Consider the following 22,500-nt stretch of genomic DNA (forward strand, 5'->3'; position numbering starts at 1 on the left):
ATGCTTATCTATTTATTTTACTTGACTATTTACTTATTCACTTATTTTCTTTATCTTATTACATTTTTATCAATTTATGAGAGATGCGGTAGATGGTGGGTGGGGTGGTTGGAGTGTACAAGAGAGAAACCAACTACCATTTCCTCCCTCCGCCCCCGCACACTATTTTCTGTGCCCTCAGCTAGGCTCCTTCGCGCGTAAAAGTAAATGAAAATACAGGAGAGGAAAATGGGGAGACTGCAAAAGGACAGTTAATCAACACAGAACAGCTCCTGAGTACTTAGAAACCTATTGTTAGTCATTGTCATCCAAGAAGTAATCCAACGTTCCTCCCAAGCTAATATCAATGTACTTAACACACTCTTGTTAGTTTGTGTCTTTGATTTACACGTCTATTTGTAAACCAATCTTATTTTCTTTTCTGCCTAAATGATGTGGTTTTGTAGATAAAGCCGCCGTGGTACAGTGGAACCATGCATGCTTTGGGGTCCAAGGGGTCTCCAAGCGCACGGGTTCGAATAATGTCCACGGTCTGAGTGTAGCTTGGGCTTCTACACTTGGGGCAATGGTTTCCTAGCGGGTGGGCTTTGAGATAGGAGGTACCCCAAAATGTGCCCCCTTTAACCCATAAATTCTCGTGAAAACCCCACATGGTATAAAAAAAAAGACATTGGATTGATTTATTGCTGCTTGTGTTTCCTTTGTATTCTTTTGTATTATAGGCTTCAGTCATGCCCTCACCATCAATCATCAAGGCCGAATGAAACTCCTTAAACATTCAGAAATTCGCGATGAACGTAATGCAAAAAATCCTCAAATCCTTAATGTCAAAAGTCCTCAAGTCCCTAATGCAAAAAGTGCTTAAGTCCCTAATGTCAAAAGTCCTCAAGTCCCTAATGCAAAAAGTCCTTAAGCCCCTAATGTCAAAAGTCCTCAAGTCCCTAATGTCAAAAGTCCTCAAGTCCCTAATGCATAAAATCCTTAAGTCCCTAATGTCAAAAGTCCTCAAGTCCCTAATGTCAAAAGTCCTCAAGTCCCTAATGCAAAAAGTCCTTAAGTCCCTAATGTCAAAAGTCCTCAAGTCCCTAATGTCAAACGTCCTTAAGTCCCTAATGCAAAAAGTCCTTAAGTCCCTAATGTCAAAAGTCCTCAAGTCCCTAATGTCAAAAGTCCTCAAGTCCCTAATGTCAAAAGTCCTTAAGTCCGAATAAAACTTAACCCCTTCAGTACAATGACGCATTTCCCAATCTATTCTACTTACTATCTGGTGACTTTTTGCAGCTTCAGAAACTTATATGACTGAAATAGTGAAAAGATTGGGCATTAATCCTCTGACCTCCATAGACCCTTGCTAATGGAAAACGAATCGTCTAACCATGCCCAAAACTCATGGTAAAAATGCGTCTCAGTACCGAAGGCGTTAAACATTCAGGAATTCTTGATGAACGTAATGTAAAAAACTCTTGATTTATCATTTTATCTCTAACACTTTAGGTCCCAGTAGCAATAAATGAGAGGACTGCCTGTTTTCCTTAGTTATGTACAACACTATGTTATGTTCCTTACCTTCTTGACTCTCCATTTCTTCTAACTTAGGGGTTATTGTAGCACATGTGTTAAATACGCTGCGCTGAAATGAGGGTAGAGTAAGTTCGGCTGAGAGAGGTTAGGTTCATTTATCTTGTCTTGTCTCTATCTCAGCACAGACACACAATAAAAAGTGTTTAAAGTGAGATAGAAAGGAACATCATGATCTCAGTTAGGTCATCCTCCATCCACACCATCCATACACACCCAGGCCATCCAACCCAAACAGGCCTTACCCCGTCCCATCCAGCACACAGCCGGCCAATTGCCCCTGTTCCCCAGCACGCAGCCATGCCTTACCCGTCCCCCAGCACACAAACAATCCCCCCTTTCCCCAGCACACAGCCAGGCCTTAACCCGTGCCCCAGCAAACAGCCAGGCCTTACCACCCTTCCCCAGCACACAGCCAGCCAGTCCCCGGCCCCCAATATACAGCCCGGCTACTCCCCTCCCGCAGCACACATCTGGGCCAACCAGGTATTGGCTTCGTTAAAGAGGACAACTCACTTATGGAGGTGGAATACAGGAGGCCTTAAGACAATCCTTTCCTCCCTACCACTCCAGACTCCTGTGAACACTTTCCCCCTTAGCGGTGCGGAAGTCACTGCTCATCATAACATCCCGAGGGCTCAGCTTCTATCAGTCACCTATGAGTATTGGCTTTATCACCTACTGATCCATTCCCTTACTAAATGCTTTCCTCTCTCATTATCACTGATTTCCAAAGGTTCCAGATGAAGATTATTTTTATTATACTGGTGATAAAATTGCAAGATTTCTGGTTTATTTAAAGGAGTAAATGTCTTAAAAATCCAGCTCGTTGTCTCAGTGGCCTTGTAAAATCGTCGTAGTGGGAAGGAAAGGCGTTTCTAAATACGGTCGTAAGAAAAGGTAGTGGTAGTGGTGGTGGTGGTGGTGGTGGTGGTGGTTGAGGTGCCACGAACAGTAATTGGGTTTTCTTTTATTAAATTATTAAATCAAATATCCGAAAATGTGAAATTCAATGTTGTAGCAATAAGTTTATGGTTTGTATGTCATGATAATAACTATTTGAAAAGGTAAAGTTGCTAGCATTTCTAAGTACCAATCTGACGCCAAGACCTTGAGTAAACCCATTGGTTACTGTATCTTATCACTCACTCGTACCCCTTCGCTTCCCTTCAAACTCACCTTTTTTTCCCCACATCTTTATAATACATCTACCTATTCCCCTTCCATTCCCCTTCATACAAATCACTGCTCATCTCTCCTTTCCCTTTCCCTTTCTCTTCACTTCACCTATTTCCCTTCCAATACCCTTTATACAAGTTACCTTTGTGTTTTCCTTCCATTTAAAATCACCATCCTTCCCTTCACCTATTTCCCATTCCATTCCCCTTTACATAAGTCACCTTCACCCTTGCCTTTCCCTTCAAAATCACGGTTCCTTCATCTCTTCATCTCTAATCTTCTAGTCTAGTTTCCTTTCGCCTTCTCAGTAATAATATTTCCTTCAGCCATATCACCTTACAACCTTCCCAGCACTTCACTTCCCTTCCTCTAAACTCCTTGTAAACATCAGCCGTCTCTGTGCTCTTATGATCCAAACTCTTAGATATGTTCCCTCCCAACCTTTGTAATCATCCTTATGCTCCAGGTCTTGTACCCTTCTCTGTTACAGGTCTCTAACACACACACACACACACACACACACACACACACACACACACACACACACACACACACACACACACAGCAAAAGTTTCCATCTCACCTCGACCAATTCACATAATCGAACACAGGATAGACTTTGAGAGAAATGAGATCACGTAACCAACATCTCTCTCTCTCTCTCTCTCTCTCTCTCTCTCTCTGTCAGGGCACGTAGTCTTGCTTATCGGATGGCTTATCGGGGTTCGAGTGAGGCTTATCTTCGCGAGGACAGCGAGAACGAGGGGCGAGCTGACCAGGCATAGGAGGAGAGAGTGAGACAGAGACAGGGAGCGTTGGGGTGTGCTGGGATGGAAGGCACAGTGGGTGATAGAATAGAGAGGACTCAGTGAAAAGAAGAGAGAACTGGTGGCGTGTAAGGAAAAGTGGGAAGATCAGGAAGATATAAGGAGTGGTGCAGAGGCAGAGAATGATGACGAGAGGAATAGGAGAAAGAATAAAAGGATGGAATTTAGGAAGAAAGGAAGGAAAGAAAGGAAGAGTGATGGAAAGACGGGAAAAGGACATGCAGACGAAAAACAAGAAGGAAAGGAAAAAGAAAGACAAAAAAAGAAGACAAACTGAAAATAGATGAAAAACAGCATCTCATAATACCACTAAAAGAAAACAATGGAAAAAAAAAAAAAACACACACACACACACACACACATGGGCGCATCAACAATCTATGAGCTCTTTCCTCAACACCCAAACAATAAACAGATCTTACTCTTGCTCTTCCTTTGCCTTCCTTAGTGCTGGATACTTGAACGGTCCAAGCAAGACATCAATTATCACGTGGATGCCTCGCTTTGCCCAGGTGAGAACGAGAACAGGTAATAAAGGGCAGGTGGAATGGTAGGACAGGTGGAAGTATGAGAGGCTGGTGCACTGAGAGGCGGGCAGGTGAGGAGATGAGAGGCAGGTGAGACGGCAGGCAGGTGTGGAACGCGAAGCTCTGGCGACTGACCTCATAATTAAGTGTCACCTGGAATACCTGAGAGAAAATAATGAAGCGAGGAACGTTCTGAGTCTTCCTCTTTCTCCTCCTCCTCCTCCTCCTCATCCTTCTCCTCCTCCTACTCACTGTCGCCCCTGGATATTCTCTCTCTCTCTCTCCCCCCCCCTCTCTCTCTCTCTCTCTCTCTTGTTAACGGTGAAAAAGGAAGAGAAAAGGTGTAAAAAATATGTTTAAAAAAATTACTGACTCTGATACTATTTTGGAAAAGTGTGTGTGTGTGTGTGTGTGTGTGTGTGTGTGTGTGTGTGTGTGTGTGTGTGTGTGTGTGTGTGTGTGTGTGTGTGTGTGTGTGTGTGTGTGTGTGTGTCCTATATGCCTTTCTCATTTCCCCACAGTTTATTTTTAAATTTTTATGTTCCCTCCTCCACTCAAGGCCATCTCTCTCCCCTTCCACACACTCACCTCCCCCCCTCTCTCTCTCTCTCTCTCTCTCTCTCTCTCTCTCTCTCTCTCTCTCTCCTATCTTTCCTCCGCCTTTGCTCCCACCTTTCCTCCTACACAGGCAAGCGTCCATTCACTCTCCACCTGTTCATGTTTCTTCTCTTCTCCTCTTTCACCTTTGATCATTTTTTATGGCATATGTATTACGTTCTTCCCTTCTTTGTTTCTTCTTCTTCTTCTTCCTTCTTTCCTTCCTCTTCTGTTTCCCTGTTTCAAAATATGTCCCTCTTCCCCTTTTCAGTATATTGTATCTCCCCTTTTTCTCCTCCTCCTCCTCTACTACTACTACTACTACTACTACTACTACTACTACTACTACTACTACTACTACTACTACTACTCTTTCTCCTCTATTATATCTTCCCTTTTACTCCACTATCCTTAACATTTGGTCCTTTTTCCTTCTTTGATATGCTGTATAAATCCTTCCTCCTGCTCCTCCTCCTCCTCCTCCTCCTCCTCCTCTTCTTCCTCCTCCTTCTCCAGTACTTCCTGTCCTCCCCGGCGCAACAATATCCTGTCCACTCTTAGCAATGTTCTCGCCATTTGGGAAACATTCATTTTTCATTACAATTTACCGCCACACTCAGCACTCCAGAGCATTATGTGTATTCCTCGCTCGCATTATGCTCTCTCTCTCTCTCTCTCTCTCTCTCTCTTGTTTATTCGTCTTTGACTATGATTTTTCTTTCTAAATTGCTTCCTGCTCTTTCTCTCTCTCTCTCTCTCTCTCTCTCTCTCTCTCTCTCTCTCTCTCTCTGTGTTTGCCTGTGTGTTCGTCTGTCTCTCTCTCTCTCTCTCTCTCTCTCTCTCTCTCTCTCTCTCTCTCTCTCTCTCTCTCTCTCTCTCTCTCTCTCTCTCTCTCTCTCTCTCTCTCTCTCTCTCTCTCTCTCTCTCTCTCTCTCTCTCTCTCTCTCTCTCTCTCTCTCTCTCTCTCTCTCTCTCTCTCTCTCTCTCTCTCTCTCTCTCTCTCTCTCTCTCTCTCTCTCTCTCTCTCTCTCTCTCTCTCTCTCTCTCTCTCTCTCTCTGCCTGTGTGTCTCTCTCTCTCTCTCTCTCTCTCTCTCTCTCTCTCTCTCTCTCTCTCTCTCTCTCTCTCTCTCTCTCTCTCTCTCTCTCTTCCCTTCAGTCTTGTCTTCACGTTTTTCTCATTCTATTGTTTTCCTTATCTTCATCTCTTTCATCTTATCTCCTCCTCTAATTCTTCTCTTCCTTCCTCCTCACCTGCTCTTCGTTCTCAATGCAACTACTTCGAGTGTTGTCGTTCTTGTATTGTTTAGTGATACATCTCGAAAATTTCACCTGGCATTTCATTTTTTTTTTCTTTCTTATCAATGGAACGCGAGTGAATTGTTGAAGTTTGCATCATCTTATTAATACAAATGTTACTTTACTTTAGGTTTTATTGGTATTAGTGTGATTTCATTTTTTTTTTTTTTTCTTTATTCAATTTTTTTCTTCCTCCTTAATTAACGTTTTAAAATTTTTGTTTTTGCTTTGTTTGTCTTTATGTATTGTGTATTTCTTGTACTTTTCATTTTCTCTCTCTCTCTCTCTCTCTCTCTCTCTCTCTCTCTCTCTCTCTCTCTCTCTCTCTCTCTTCCATTTAGACAAACAGATCCATTAAGCTCGTATGAATTTCTGGTTAACTGTTTTCATATTATTATTATTATTATTATTATTATTATTATTATTATTATTATTATTATCATTATTATTATTATTATTATCATTACTACTACTACTATTACTACTACTACTATTACTATCATTACCATCATCACCATCATCAATATATCTATCAATTATTACAGTCTATCACCTATTACTACCTACAACCTATCACCATCATTACTCCCACTACCATCACCATTTCACTCGTCACGTGGGCAGCTTCTCGTCACTGATTCCCACGGCTTGTTTCCCCGGCTGGTGACATCACAAGCTCTCCCGGTCAATGCTCCTCCATCCATTCCCACGCCTAATGGTCACTTTTCGTCTAATTACCAGCCCCGCCTCGCCTCTGGTCCCGCGAGTGTGTGGCAGCGGCAGCGTGTGGTGGTGGTCGTAATGTGTGCGCGGTATTAAGATGAATTGTTAAACGCAGCGAGGGAGAGTATAATGTTTGTACTGTGAGGGCTGTTTCAATATTACGTTCCCTCATTGTTGTCTTTGTCGTTGTTTGTTATTGTTGAGGATCACGAGGCATTAGGCCAAACTGTTATTGTCATGAGAAACGTGTATTGTTTGCGTGGTTGGAATTATTGTGGTATTTTGCCTGCTTTATTGTTCTATGTTCCTTTGTTTTTTTATTTATTTATTTCATTGACTAGTGTCTATAAGAAAGTCATTATTATTTGATGGTTTTCTTTTCTTGTTTCGTGGTTATCTCTCTCTCTCTCTCTCTCTCTCTCTCTCTCTCTCTCTCTCTCTCTCTCTCTCTCTCTCTCTCTCTCTCCGCTTTGATCTTTCCTCCACTCTTTTTTTTCCTCCGTTATCCGCCCACTTTCCTCCGCGTCTCTCCTCATACTTCTCTCATACACTTCATCTTCATTTTTCCAACCTGCTCGTCCGCCCTTCCTCTCATACTCATAATCCTTCCACATTCCCTTCTTCCTCCTCCTCCTCTCCTCCTCCTCCTCCTCCTCCTCCTCCTCCCTGTTTCGTTATCAACATTGAATTACCTGACTTGTGGCATACGGAAACTTTGGCAAAATTACTCCCAGGTATTGGACAGGACAGGTGTATACTGGGTTAGGGAGGGCCAGGTGAGGGAGACAGGATGAGGAAGACAGGGTATGGGAGAGAGGGAGAGGAAGACACGTATGAAAGGGAGGATGAAGGGGGCCAGTTTTAGAGAAGGGTAAAGGTTAGATAAGGAAAGCAAGATAAAGGATGGTCAGGGAGGCAAACTGAAGGGAGATAGGATGGAGGAGTGATTGGAGAAGAATAAGTGGAAACAGTGGAGGAGTGGAAGGAAAAAATATCTAAAGGGTGGAAAAAATAACAAAAAATGGACACTATATTTATCACACTGCAAAAATCACCATAAAAAAGCGAGATACACACACACACACACACTGTCCCCCTCCCTCACTCTCTCTCTTCTTTTCTCATCCTCTTGAGTTACGCACAGGGAGAATAAAGCATCTCTCTCCTCCATTAAAATAAATAGGAAGTGTCTCGCGCGAAGAGTAATAATCTCCCTGAAGAAAACAAAAATAATGAGTGTCTTTTGCTGGAATCCGTTGCGTTGCTTTTGAACTTTAATCATAAGTTAGCTTGTTCTGAGGGAGAAAGGAGAGGCGAGAGGGAGGCAGGAGACAAGTAGAAGGGAGGGGAGAGGACAGACAGGAGCAGAGGGGGGGAGCAAGAAAGTGGGAGAGAGAGCAAAGGGAGATGAGGATGTTGGAGTGAATAGATGGGAGGAAGGAGGAACGGATGAAAGGACATAGGAAAGGATGCAGGAATGACGATAAAAGAGGAAAGAGGAGAAGAGGGCGAGTGAATGAAAGGAAGAAGGAGAGTGAATGAAAGGAAGAAGGAAGGAAAGGAGACAGAGAGAAAAGGATGCTGGGATGAAAATAAAGACGAAAAGGGAGAAGGGTTGAGCTGAGTTAAGTGGAGTGGAGGAAAAGAAAGATGCGAAGAGAGGAAATGACGGAGGAGAGAAAAAAAAGATGGACACAAAAAAGATGGTGAAGAAAATGAGGAAACTCGAAGGACAGGAAGGCTTAGTGAAAGAGAGAAGAAAAAGAGGAAAAAGGAGAGGGGAAGTAATAGATATTAGGGGAGAGAGCAAAGACAAAAAAAAAAAAAAAACAGAAAGAGGAAAAGAACTTGGGAGAGTGGACAGGAGAGATAAGGAAAACAAGAAGGAAAGGAGAGAATCGTAGGAAAGAGAGAGGCAATGAAGAAGAGGATGCGAGAGATTGGCAGTGTGAGAGGATGAAAGGAAGGAGGGAAGGAAGAAGAAAGTTGTTAGGAAGGATGCGAAAGGACGAAGAAGAAGAAGAGGAAGGAGGAGGAAAAGAAGAAATAGCCGTGAACAGAAGAAGTTATAGGAAGGAAGAGGAGGAGAAGGTAAGAAATATAGAAGGAGGAACGAAGGAAAGACAAGAAAGCGAGGAAGAGGAGGGAAAAACGATGAAGAAAGATGGAAATGAAATAGTCGTGAATAGAAGAAAGATGGAGGAGAAGGAAAAGGAGGTAGGGAATGTAGAGAGGAAGGAACGAAGGAAAGACAAGAAAGAGTGGAAGAGGAGGGAAAGAAGATGAGGAAAAGAGAACCTAGATTACACGCGTGTCTGTGCATTGTAATCTTTTTAATGTCGCTTTTAATCATTGGTCGTGAGAGATAATTAAAGTCCCCTAAATTACTTTCCACGGCAGAATAACACAGCACTTTTATTACGATCTCATTGCGGGACATTTCATCAGATCCCTTGCAAACACCACAAAGATTTCTACTCACTTGTCCCGCTGGAGAAAATAGAATAGTTTTACATACATTTTCACAAGGTCGTTCCTCATTAGCACTGGATTGAAGCAGGAACTTAAGAAAGACTGCAAAGGATCTGTTGACTTATAAAAGAGAGTTCCTGAGTGCTTAAAACTTGCCACCTGTAATCATCATTCCTATAACTAACACTCTCTTCAATATATGTCAGAGACTGTACTTATCACGTCCCCGCTAAACTTCCTCCTCTCATCTGCAACCCTGAACCATTTTGTTTCCTTTCATTCAAGAACACACACACAAAAATAATCAAGAAAATTAAGAGAAATAAATTTATAGATCTCATTATTAACACGATTATAGTGAAGACAACTAACCACAAAATATCTAACGTTGTGATTTTCTCTTCAGCTTTTTGTTGTAACCCTTTGTTCCTTTTCTAGTTAAATAATAGAAACAATACTTTTTAATATATTACTTCATTTTTGCATTTTAAAGGACCATTGAACTATTATGAGTCCATTTTATTGTATCATTCATTTACCTTCCGCCATGTAAGTCAGCAGAAGACGTACTAATAACCAGGGACTTTATCATCTTTGTATAGTCTTTGCGTTCTTGGTGTTTGCATCTAAAGAAACCCTTGAAATGACACGACTCCATTATATTGTAACATTCGAATATTCTCCATCTAGGGAAAAATAAGACATATAATTATCTTGTCTGTATTTTATCACTGACTTGCTTCCCATCCTCCAAGAAGCCAGTGGACATATTCCCTCTCACTGCATTTTACAGCCCACTTCTTTTCCCTGCTGCGAAAGGGTAAGGGTTCGTCCACCTATTTTAAGATACCTTGGAAATACATTCTAATTAACGTTCGTGTCTCTCATTTTTTTCCCTTCCTCGTGTCGTAAACTTGTCCAGAAATGTTTTCTTTCCTGTGTTTAGTTTGGGTCTCACATTCACTCGCTCGCCAGACTTCACGTTTCTATCTCGTCTTCGTGTGGCAAGAAAAAATAATGAGAATGAAAAAACAGCGAAAGAAAATTAAAGCAACATATTCACTTCCAGAACACTCATTTGCATAGACAGCCCCTCAAACTTGCACACCGTAACACCGCCATTAGCGCTTACTGCTCCACTTCAAATGAAAATTAGGTTAGGTTAAATGAACATGAAGATTTTGACCAGAATCCTTGAAAATAAAATAATAAAAACGATTCGCAAAAAAAAAAAGAAACTTTGTATAAACAACAAATATAACAAAACTCCAAAAAAACATTAGCATGCACTCCAATTGACCTGGAAATCCGAAAATATTAAATGACGCAATTACATTTTTAACCAACATCCTTGAAAAAAAGGCATTTGTGCATTTTTCACATAAACAACCACTGATAAAAAAACAACATAAAAACATTACCATTTATATATTCCTCTTAAACTGAATATTTCGAAATATCAACAAATTACCATACAACTAATATTCCTGAAAATTAATTGTGATAATACAACTGAAAACACATTTTAATACGTTACTTAATATAAACATTTTTAAATATTAGAAAACACAATTCATTTTGTACAGCGCATTTTTGTCTAAAATTACTTCACATGAAGCAAACAGTACAAAGATAACCCAACACCTCATAGCCAAACATAAACTAACTCTGTACAGTCTAACAACTCCAACTTAACCAAATCTTACAACATAGTCAGCCGTACCAAACCCAGATCATCCCAACCCAGCCTAACCCAACTTTACCCAACCAAAACCAACATATCAACGTAAGCCAACTCTATCCAAATCTAACCAAAACATAACTTCATCTAACATTACACACCACAAGAGAGAGAGAGAGAGAGAGAGAGAGAGAGAGAGAGAGAGAGAGAGAGAGAGAGAGAGAGAGAGAGAGAGAGAGAGAGAGAGAGAGAGAGAGAGAGAGAGAGAGAGAGAGAGAGGTCACGCACGTGGTAGCTCCGTGTTTTCGTGGTGTTACAGTGGTTTAACAAAGTGCAGTGTTGTGAAAATTTCAGTGCTTGAAGTGCTAAGTGTCCTGGTGTCCATGTAAAAGTGTAAGGTGTGCTAAGCCTTGCAATAGTGTTGAAAAATCACTTGAAAAGAGTGTTTGTACCCGTGCAGTGACCGAGACCCGGGCCTGACCTGACGCGAGGCCTAAGGCAGCACACAGTTGCCAAATCTCTCCAAGGTAGTTTTTAAACAACCTGTATCTCTCTCCGTGGCTGGTTTGGCTTGACTTGTGGGAGAGGTAGTTAGTGTCGTGTGTTTTTTGTGCGCCTGTGGGGAAGTGCTTTGTGTTCTGTGCCAGTGTTCAGTGTCTGTGTTCACGAGTGTGTTAGTGTCGCACGTGTCGTTTAGAACCAACACTCGTTGTCGCCCCACACCTGGCTTCACAATTCCCCAGGAATCACTTATCCTCTCCCTCAATGTCTAGCCCCGCCCATCGCCCCATAGCCAGGCGAGACTTGCCTGGCTACCAGCCACAGAATTGGTGTTGCGTTTGTGGCAAAGCAACACTTAAGACTCAACACGTGAGCTGTGACGAGGAAACCTGCCGTAACCTTTGTCACAACAGCTGCCTTGGGGATACGCCAGTCTTCAAGTGTAGCTACACGGAGCAGCTACGACTCCAAGCAAACATCCCGGACCCCGTCACCTACATCATCGAGGAGACTGATACACCCCCAACGCCACTACCGGACGACAGTGGGGAGAGTCAGTGGGAGGGCTTGGAGAGAGGAGAGCTAGTTTCACTAGTTGAGAAGCTCACTGAGGAAGCCTCTCAACAAAACTGTGTGATTAAGTCCCTCCAGGACGACCGAGACTTGATCATACAACACAGAGACGTGTTTGCTGCGGCTCTCAGAGTAGCAGACAGGCTGATAGCGTCAAAACAGCGCCAGACGCAAGTAGCCACACGCTCTCAGGCAGTCAGCGCCCACGCAGAGTCAATTGACGAACACTGGGAGGTGGTTTGTCAGGACTCTGAGAGGTGGAGGACGTGGTGGAGCTCGGATAAACCGCAACAGCTCCGCCACTCAGCTGTTTTCTCAACTTCCACCTTCCCTTCGCCTGCCCGGGAAACAACGACCGCTCCGCCTACCTCCACTGCTTCCATCGCCACACAGAGCGACTGTGACACCTCCCCAGCGTCTACTGTCACTCCTTCTGCCACACAGAGTGACTGCTCGGTACTCACTACCACGTCTACCGCCACACAGAGCAGCAGGGACTCTTCCTCCATAAATACAGCGAACGGAGTAGATCGCGGTGCCTCTGTTCGCCCACGAACCTCTCCTCAGACCACTTCAGGAGATTGGAGAAAAAAGAAAACTAAGAGGGAAGTGCAGCAGGACGCGAGGAAGGTGTCCAGCGAAGGACTGAGGACTCACCAGGCCACCAAGCAGACACAAAAGCGAGCCAAGGCAAAAGTGTGTGAGTACTGCTCACGGAAAGGACACACTTCTGCTACTTGCCACGCCAGAACTGACGATTTACGTCAGGAGCGTCTCCTACAGCGGCTCCTTACGGTGGAAAGACACACAGCCACACCCTTCCCACCTGCAGCGCCTCAGCCCGCCCACCACCTCACTTCATTTCAGTCCTTACCACAACCTCGCCCACTCCTTCCTCAGCCTGGTATCTGGAATCAGAGCCAGGGGCGGCAGTGGACCACTCCTCTTCACCAGTACCAGCAGTCGGCCGCGGACCCTAACCACCACCTCGGACTAGCAGGCCTCGCTCACTACCATCCCTCACCATGGTACAGCCAGCTTGCCCCGCCGCCAACTAAAGGTCGTCTCTAGCAACGTCCGTGGTCTCCGGACTAACCTTGCAGACTTATACCACAACTGTGTGCAACGACACAATGCAGACGTTGTTGTGGTGACAGAGACATGGCTGAACAGTGAGGTGGAGCCCACGTATGGCAGGATGCAGGGCTTCACCCACTGGGTGAGGAGGGACCGACAGGAGCGAACAGGAGGTGGAGTGGCTGTCTGCTTCAAGGAAGGAATGCAGGCCCAGCTACTCGACATAGACACGCCTCCACTGATGGAGATGATGTACTTCCGAGTAACGCTGGCAGACCGCTCAGCCCTCCTACTGTGTGCCCTGTATCGCCCCCCGCGACAAGGGCCTGACTCACTCCTGTACCTGACTGAGACTTTAGACAACCTGATGATGGCACACAGCTGCAGCCACGTGCTGATTGTGGGGGATCTCAATCACCACCTGGAAAGAGACGCCTACGAGAATCTCCTGAGGTGCAGGGTCTGACAGATCATGTCACCTTCCCCACACATGAACGAGGAGGGACATTAGACCCTGTCATCTCAGACTACCAGGAGGACAAGCTTCAGTGTCATCAGCTGGGGCTCGTGGGCAGCTCTGATCATCACGCTGTACTGACACAGCTGGAAGTGGGCGTGGCTCGGGACGAGGCCACCACCCGCACCATCTGGCTGTGGAACAAAGCAGACTGGGCTTCCCTGCGCCGCGACCTGACCCACACCCCATGGGCCACTCTGCTACAGGGAGGAGCAGAGAGTGAAGCACTTGCACTCACCTCTCACCTTCTCGCCCTCCAGAGACGCCACGTCCCACACAGGGAATACACCACCAGACCGACGGATCAGCCATGGTTTGGCTACCGTTGCCGTGTTGCTGCTGAGGCAAAGTATGCTGCCTGGCTCCGCTACAAGAGGAACCCGACTCGGCGCAACAAGGACTTGCATAGGGCTGCATGCAGGAGGATGGTGGTAACCAGCAAGTGGGCCTTAAAAAAGTGGGAGGAAAGCCTGCGCCGGAAACTGTGTGGCACTGGCGTAGGAAACAAAACTTGGTGGTCCCTTGTTAAGGACAAACAGGAACTGGCCACCAAGAATCCATCCCTCCCTCAGCAAGCAGGACGGTACTGTCGCCACCAGCAGTAAGGAGAGGGCACAGTTGCTGGCTTCCTTGTTTGCTGGAAAAATGAAGGTGGGGAATCCACAGCAGCCACCGCCTCAGCTGGTCCAGCAATGTGAGAAGACTGTCACCATGGTGGAGGTGACGCATCAGCAGGTGAAGCGATTATTGCGGGGCTGGACACACAGAAAGCTACCGGCCCTGATGACATCAGCCCGCACCTGCTGAAGCGATGCTCCCAGGAACTGGCTGCCCCTCTCACCCAAGTCTTCACAACTTGTGTACGGGAAAACGTCTGGCCTTCAGTGTGGAAGGAGGCTCGAGTAGTTCCGTACACAAAAAGCTCCAGGACGGACCCAAAAAACTACAGACCCATATCCCTGTTGTCAGTGGTGGGTAAAGTGTTTGAGAGGGTCGTGGCAGAGGTGGTGTGTAGCCATCTCAAGGACAATGCCCTCCTCTCAGACCAACAGTTTGGGTTCAGACCTGGAAGGTCAACCTCCGACCTAATGATGCTTCTCACCAGGCAGTGGCAGGACGCCCTCGACGACGGCAAGGACACTATAGTGGTTGCTTTGGACATAGCTGGAGCTTTTGATAAAGTATGGCACAACGGATTACTGGAAAAGCTTCGTGCTAAAGGCATCCAGGGTGGCTTGCTACGACTCCTGGGAAATTACCTGCAGGACAGAAGCCTCAAGGTGGTTGTCAACGGGCAAACATCTGAGTCCCTGCCTGTGGAGGCATCAGTGCCACAGGGTTCAATTCTTGGCCCACTCCTGTGGAATATCTACGTGGATGATCTTCTCCAGCTACTGCCAGGAGTCAAGGCCTATGCTGATGACTGCACCCTCTCCTATACCTATCCACGCCAGGACAGTGGGCGGGCTGCTGAGGCCATCAATCAGCAGCTACGAGTGATAGAGGAGTGGGGTGCTCGCTGGCAAGTGACATTCGCGCCGGAGAAGACACAGGCAATGGTTGTCTCTCGGTCCCCAGCCGCCATGGCAGCAATGGCAGGAAAGTTGTCTTTGGCGCTGCTGCTCTCCCACTCCAAGATGACGTCAAGATACTTGGAGTGGAGGTGGATCGAGGGCTGAGGTTTGACAGCCATGTCAAATCCATTGCCAAGAAAGCCTCTCACAGGATCTCCGCTCTCAGAAGGATCGCCAGTTTCCTCGACAGGAAGGGAGACTGCTGCTGTACAAGGCACAGGTGCGGCCCCACCTTGAGTACGCAGCTCTCTCCTGGATGTCCTGTGCCGCCACACACAGAAGGAGACTGGACAGCATCCAACGCCGCGCCATACGGCTAGTAGATGCTGCAATACCACCTCACCCAGAGCCTGAGCGTCCTCTTGATTCACTGGAACACCGCAGAGATGTGGCGGCGATCGTAGTGTTCCATAAGGCACAGGTGCAAAGAGTGCCACATCTGGCAGGGCTGCGTCATCCTCTGAGAGTCACCGCACGGAGCACGAGAACGGTGCTCAATGGTGGTGACGCCGTAGAGGTGCCGCGATCCCACGGGTGTCAGCATCAACGCACCTTCGCAGGACGCGTCTCCAGGATGTGGAACTTGTTCACGGCCGCGGTGCCTCACGTCCAGGAGATGAACACACACAGTGTCAAACTGATGGCACATAAGTGGAGACAGACACTGCCAACTCCTCTGACACTCTTTGTGACGTGACACTCAGTGTAGTGCAGTGCGTGAATAGTGCTAGTGAAGTGAAAAGAAAGTGAACAGTGCTGACCATCTTGTATATTATCTATTTTTAAGTCTTGTAAATATTGTAGAGAAATAGATTGTAGTACCCTTAGAATAGGTAGCACACGACAGTGCGCCTTTGGGTACATGTTCTTCTGTATAAATTATGTTTAAATAAAAAAAAAAAAAAGAGAGAGAGAGAGAGAGAGAGAGAGATCCACATCTCTCTCTCTCTCTCTCTCTCTCTCTCTTGCTGTACGTGTCTATCAGCTTATTTTTTTTCAGCATCCAGAGTCCGCCTTTATGCCATACTCGGGTTTGTTGTCCGTCACTACGCCTGTCTGTCCGTCCGTCAATCACCAAGTCAACCTTTCGCTCACTTCTAACCTTTCTATCAACTCACTTTCCTTTTTTTCGTCTCATTTTATTCAACTTCCAAAAAAAGCTGTAATATATTTTTCAATTTTCCTTTACTTTATTTTTCGGGGCAGAAGACAAGTTGGAGTTCTAAATTCAGTGTCATTCTTTTCACTCCTCGGTTTTTGTTCTTTTTTCCTGTTTTTTATTTCGTTCAATTTTCAAAAACGCCATAACATTTTTCTTTACCTTCTAAATTCACTGCCGGGTAATATTTTCCTGACTTTTTTCCTTTCCTTTCTCTTTGTTTACTCTCTCTCTCTCTCTCTCTCTCTCTCTCTCTCTCTCTCTCTCTCTCTCTCTCTCTCTCTCTCTCTCTACCATATCATCACCTCTGTGCCTCAGGTTTTCCCTCCCTATCCCTCCCCATTACAATGTTTCCTCACCTCAGAATACTAATAAATCAAATGCGTCACCAGCACTCTCCCTCCTTCCTTCTCTCCCTCTCTCCCTCATTCCTTCCCTCCTTCCCTTCCCTTCTCTCTCCTCCCTCCCTCCTTCCATCCCTCCCTCCCTTCCCTTCTCTCTCCTCCGTCTCTTACTCCACCTTAAGTATTGCAGCTTACCACAAAAAACCTCGTCAGGGGAACAGGTCTAATATTTCTTTTCTTATTATTTTGCCTTTAAGTAGTTTCTTCTTATTCTTCTAATTCTTATCTTCTTATCTTCTTATCTTCCTTTTATCCTCTCTATGTCCTTTTGTATTTTGTATGCTTTCAATTTGTCTATTTTTTTCTTCCTATTTTTGTCTACTTTCATTTTTCTGTTATTATCCTTCTTCTTTTGTTTACATCTTCTTTATTTCTTTTTCTAAATCCTTGCGTCGTTCTTCTTTTCTCCTCTTTCTCCTTTATTTTCTTGTTCTTATCTGCATCTTTCCATTTTCTTTCATATCGTTTTCCTTTTGATTATTCTCCTACTTGAAAATCATATCATCTCTTCTTTCTTTATAGCATCTTTTATTCTTTTCTGTTATGCATTTCTCTGCTTGCATATTGTTTTGCATCCATTTACTTTTCTATTTTCATTTCACATTTTTCTTTCAATTATTTTCTTTCTTCTTTCCCTCTCTATCAAGTTTTGCTTCCCTTTTGCACAATTCCCTCAGCGTTTTCTCCTCTTTATTTCCTCTCTTCCACGCCTAACTACTAATAAACATGTATTTCACTCCCCGTTCTATCCACTATAATAACTTTTTTTCTCTTTACATTACTCTTTCACAGTTTTCTACTTCTTCTTCATCTTATTTTTCATTCCCTTGTTTCTGTGTTCCTGTGCAATTATCCTCAAATTCCTCATACATTTTTTTTTTTCATTTTTCTTCTCCTTCCAAGTTCTTCCTTTACATTCTTTGGTTTTGAACAAATAAGATATATTTCATTTTACTCTCTATTCTCCATAATCAGTGTGAATTTTGCTTACTATCCTTTATTTTATTCATTATTATTTTCATTACACTCTTTCTTACCTGCCTCGTGACTTACCCGTACTTCCTCCTCCCCAAGGCGTTCCCATTACACCTGGCCATACCATTACTCCATTATTGAGGTTATAGGGCGATATCTTTCTGAAAAATCGGCTTATGAATATTAAAACTTTACTTCATATACATATACATGACTTGCTCCAGGACTGTTGGTGGAGGCAAATACGAGGTAAGAATAAGATTTTTATTTTTTTACTATGTTTGAAATTGTGCTTCGTCTCTATTTTTTTTTTATTTTACTTATATTTAATAAGTGTTTGTGCTCTGTGGTTTATTAATGGGATGTGTTTATCAAGTGTGCGTTAGTTTAATTTTTGCTGTGTTGTTTCTTGTCCAGTTTTCATTCTTTTTTTTTTTTTTACTTGTTGTTAACTTAAATATGGGACTTTATTTTGAGTACCTTCTCCATTATTTCCTTTTTCTGTTTTTGTTTTTCTGTACTTTTTTTTTCTCAGTTCATGCTTTGTTTTATTTGGTGTTCCTTGTTTTTTTTCTGGTTCTTGTTCTTCTTCTTCTTATTATTTCATTTATTTCTGCTTTTCCTTCCTGTGCAATTACCCTCAAATTTCTCATACATTTATTTTCCCTTTTCCTAATCCTTCCAAATTCTTCCCATTTTTCTTTACACTTTCATGCGATTTTTCTTGTTCCTCTTCTCCTCTTCTCTCCTCTTCTTCTCCTCTTCCTCCTTCTTCTAATCATTCTCTTCCTTCCCCTTCTCTTTCATCACACAACCACAAAGATAAAAATACCTTTCGTCCAGCTGATGCCGAGTGTGTGTGTGTGTGTGTGTGTGTGTGTGTGTGTGTGTGTGTGTGTGTGTGTGTGTGTGTGTGTGTGTGTGTGTGTGTGTGTGTAAAAGGTTGAAACGACAATAAGGATAGGACAAGGACAACAAAGAAAAAAAATATAGAAGACAAAGAAAAAAATGGAATGGCAAAATAGACAAAAAGTAATGAAAAAAATGGAGAAGGAAAAGAAAACGGGAAAGAGGCAAAAACAGACGAGAGGACACAAGAGACAAAAAAAAAAGAAGAAAGGAGAAAGATGAAGGGAAAGGAGGGAAAAAATGAAAAAAAAAATAGGAGAGAGCGAAAATGAAACAGAAAGAAAGAATATATTGAAGAAAGTAATAAAAAATAGAGAAAGAGTGAATGATGAAAAGTAGGATGAACAAAGATAAAAGATAGTTGAAAGAAATACATAAATGAAAATACTGAAAAGAAGGAAACAAAGGAAAGACAGAAAGAGACAGAAAGAAAGACATAAAGAGACAGAGAAAGGAAAGACATAAAGAGGCAGAGAGAAAAGAAAAGACATAAAGAGACAGAGACAGAAAGACATGAAGAGACAAAAGGAAAGTTGAAAGAAATACATTAATGAAAATGCTGAAAGGAAGGAAACAAAGGAAAGACAGAAAGAGACAGAAAAGTAAAGAAACACGAGAAGAGGACAAAAGGAATGAAGGAAAGAACACGTGAAAGAGAAAGAAAGAGAAAGAGAGGAAGGAAAATGGAAAAACTAAAGAGGGAAGGGAGATAAATGAATCCTATCTTCCTTTGAGAAAGAAACACAAACGAGGTAATTGGAATGAAAGAAAACGATAAATGGGAGAATGGAAAAAACAACAAAAGACGAAAGGAAAACAGGAAGGAAAAGCAAAGAAATAAAGAAAGAGGGAAGACAATTGACAACCATCTTCCCCTCACAACAATAAAACAAAAATAAATGCAAAAAAAATGAAGTAAAGAAAACGAGAAAGAAAAAGGAAGCAATAAAGAAAGAAAAGCCAGGAAATTGGAGAAAAAAAGAAAATAGAATAAAAGACAAAATAAAAACACCACAAAATCAAATAAAAGGAATGAGTTACGTACTATGGAAATAAAAAAAAATTGAATGGAAAAAGAATGTAAAAATTAAAAAAGAAGAAGTGAAGAGGTACAAGTATAGGACAGAGAAGGGTCCTCCTTCACTTTCCCCCACAAAAAAAAAAAAAACCATAGAAAAAAGGTATTTTGAAAGATGAATAGAAAGTAAATGTAAATAATAAGAAAGAGGAAACAAAAAGGAAATAAAAAGGAACAAGTATAGGAAAGACAAATGGTTCTTCTACACCGCCCCCCTCAAAAAAAAAAAAAACATAAAAAAAGGGTAATTTGAAAGATGAAGAGGAAAGTAAATGTAAAGAGTAAGAAAGAACAAAGAGGTAAAAGTATAGGAAAGACAAATAGTCCTTCTACACTCCCTCCAAACACCTCCAAATAAAAAAAAAGGCAACTTAATAAATGAAGAAGAATGTAAATGTGAAAAATAAGAAAGACGAAGCAGACAAGAAGTAAGTATAAGAATGACAAATGGTTCTCTGACACCCTTTATGCACCAATGTATATAGAAAAAAAGTTAAATTGAAAGAAGAATATGAAAGTAAATGTGAATAATAAGAAAGGAGAAACGAAGGGGTACAAATAAAAGAAAGACAAATGATTACTCTTCACCCGCCCAACCACCATATAAAAAAAAGGTAATTTGAAACATGAATAGGAGAGTAAATGTAAAAAAATAAGAAAGAGGAAGCAAAGAGGAAATAAAGAGGAACAAATATAGGAAAGACAAATGGTCCTACTACACCTCCCACAACCCCACCATATGACAAAAAAAGCTAATTTGAAACATGAATAGTGAATGTAAAAATTAAGACAGGAAAATGAACGTAAAAAAATACGAAATAAGAAGCAACGACGTACAAGTATTGGCAAGAAAAATGACTCTCCTACACCCCAACCCCCAACCACTACCATATATAAAAAAGGGTAATTTAAAAGAAGGATGAATGAGGAAATGGCCGCCGGAAGCAAAGGGAGACCGGTTACCTGTTTTAATGATTCAACACACCATTATCCGGGGAAATTTAGGCCTGGCTCAGTCATTTGCGTTCCATTACAGCCCCCACCACCGCCTCCATCCCTTCTGTGTGTGTGTGTGTGTGTGTGTGTGTGTGTGTGTGTGTGTGTGTGTGTGTGTGTGTGTGTGTGTGTGTGTGTGTGTGTGTGTGTGTGTGTGTGTGTGTGAAGTGACAAGGTACAAGTTGCTGTGTAAGTATGAAGTACAGTAATAACAGCATTAGTAAAGAGAGAGAGAGAGAGAGAGAGAGAGAGAGAGAGAGAGAGAGAGAGAGAGAGAGAGAGAGAGAGAGAGAGAGAGAGAGAGAGAGAGAGAGAGAGAGAGAGAGAGAGAGAGAGAGAGAGAGAGAGACCTACAATTAGTTACAAGGACAGGCGTGCACGTTCACAAATATCACATATAAATTTTCATTCAACTCTTTTTTTCCTCATATTTGAATGCAAATCAATTACCCGTGCATGGGCCACAAATTTGCCTCCCTTTGGATGTAATCATAAAATAATTTACCAACAAAAGAAAGAAAGAATTTTGAGTTTCAATTTGCCACAAAGTGAAAGTGAGTAAAAAATAAAAATAAAAATAAAAAAATAAATTAAAAAAGAGAAAAATGATGATAATATTAATGACAGAATTTATATAGATTTATAGAAGAGAGAGAGAGAGAGAGAGAGAGAGAGAGAGAGAGAGAGAGAGAGAGAGAGAGAGAGAGAGAGAGAGAGAGAGAGAGAGAGAGAGAGAGAGAGAGAGAGAGAGAGAGAACTTCTAAATGACCTATAAATGGCTATTAGGTATCTGCGAAGTCTGCCTCAGTATTGCGTATCATGGAAGTGAAACATAAGCAAGCGCAGTGAGTGAGAAGAAATACGTCAAATATAATGAACACAGAATATAAATAGAGCAGATAATCGATAGTAGAAACTCTAGAACTCCCTGCCTGCTAAGATCGTGAGCTACTTAAAGAAGAACATTGCAAGACACTTCTCAGTTTGTGGTATTTATTTTTTAACTATAAAAATGAGTATTGTTTTTTTCTTCATTTATTCAATATATTTAGCCCTAGACCAGACGCCTTTCTAAATTAAAAAGTATAAGTAGCTAAACCATGTGTATACTTAAGTCAGGTAAGTTTAAGTGAAGTATAACAAGCATATAAGTGTATAGATAAGTATATAACGTATATGTAAACAAAATAGATTATGTAAAAAGAATGAAAAAAATCCACATGAAAGAAAAAATCCACATAACAAAATATCCACATATAAGAAAAAATCCACGTATATGAAAAATCCACATATGTGAAAAAATCCACATATAAGAAAAAAATCCACATATATGAAAAAAATCCACATATAAGAAAAAAATCCACATATAAGAAAAAATCCACATATATGAAAAAATCCACATGTGAAAAAATCCACATATATGAAAAAAATCCACATATATGAAAAAATCCACATATATGAAAAAATCCACATATAAGAAAAAAATCCACATATAAGAAAAAAATCCACATATATGAAAAAATCCACATATATGAAAAAAATCCACATATATGAAAAAAATCCACATATATGAAAAAATCCACATATATGAAAAAAATCCACATATATGAAAAAATCCACATATATGAAAAAAATCCACATATATGAAAAAAATCCACATATAAGAAAAAATCCACATATATGAAAAAAATCCACATATATGAAAAAAATCCACATATAAGAAAAAAATCCACATATAAGAAAAAAATCCACATATAAGAAAAAAATCCACATATCAGAAAAAAATCCACATATAAGAAAAAAATCCACATATATGAAAAAAATCCACATATAAGAAAAAAATCCACATATATGAA

At 42.0% G+C, this 22,500-nt stretch overlaps 2 protein-coding genes across 4 annotated transcripts in view; one reads left to right on the plus strand and one right to left on the minus strand.

Moving 5' to 3' along the window:
* LOC123519408 (glycine receptor subunit alphaZ1-like) overlaps positions 1–22,500 on the plus strand; it is a 580,495-nt gene that overhangs the window by 222,853 nt on the left and 335,142 nt on the right. The window lies entirely within an intron of this gene.
* The window catches only part of LOC123519409, a 401,725-nt gene that overhangs the window by 17,037 nt on the left and 362,188 nt on the right, over positions 1–22,500 (minus strand). The window lies entirely within an intron of this gene.

This window comes from Portunus trituberculatus, chromosome 45, assembly GCF_017591435.1.
Source record: "Portunus trituberculatus isolate SZX2019 chromosome 45, ASM1759143v1, whole genome shotgun sequence".
Taxonomy (NCBI): Eukaryota; Metazoa; Arthropoda; class Malacostraca; order Decapoda; family Portunidae; genus Portunus; species Portunus trituberculatus.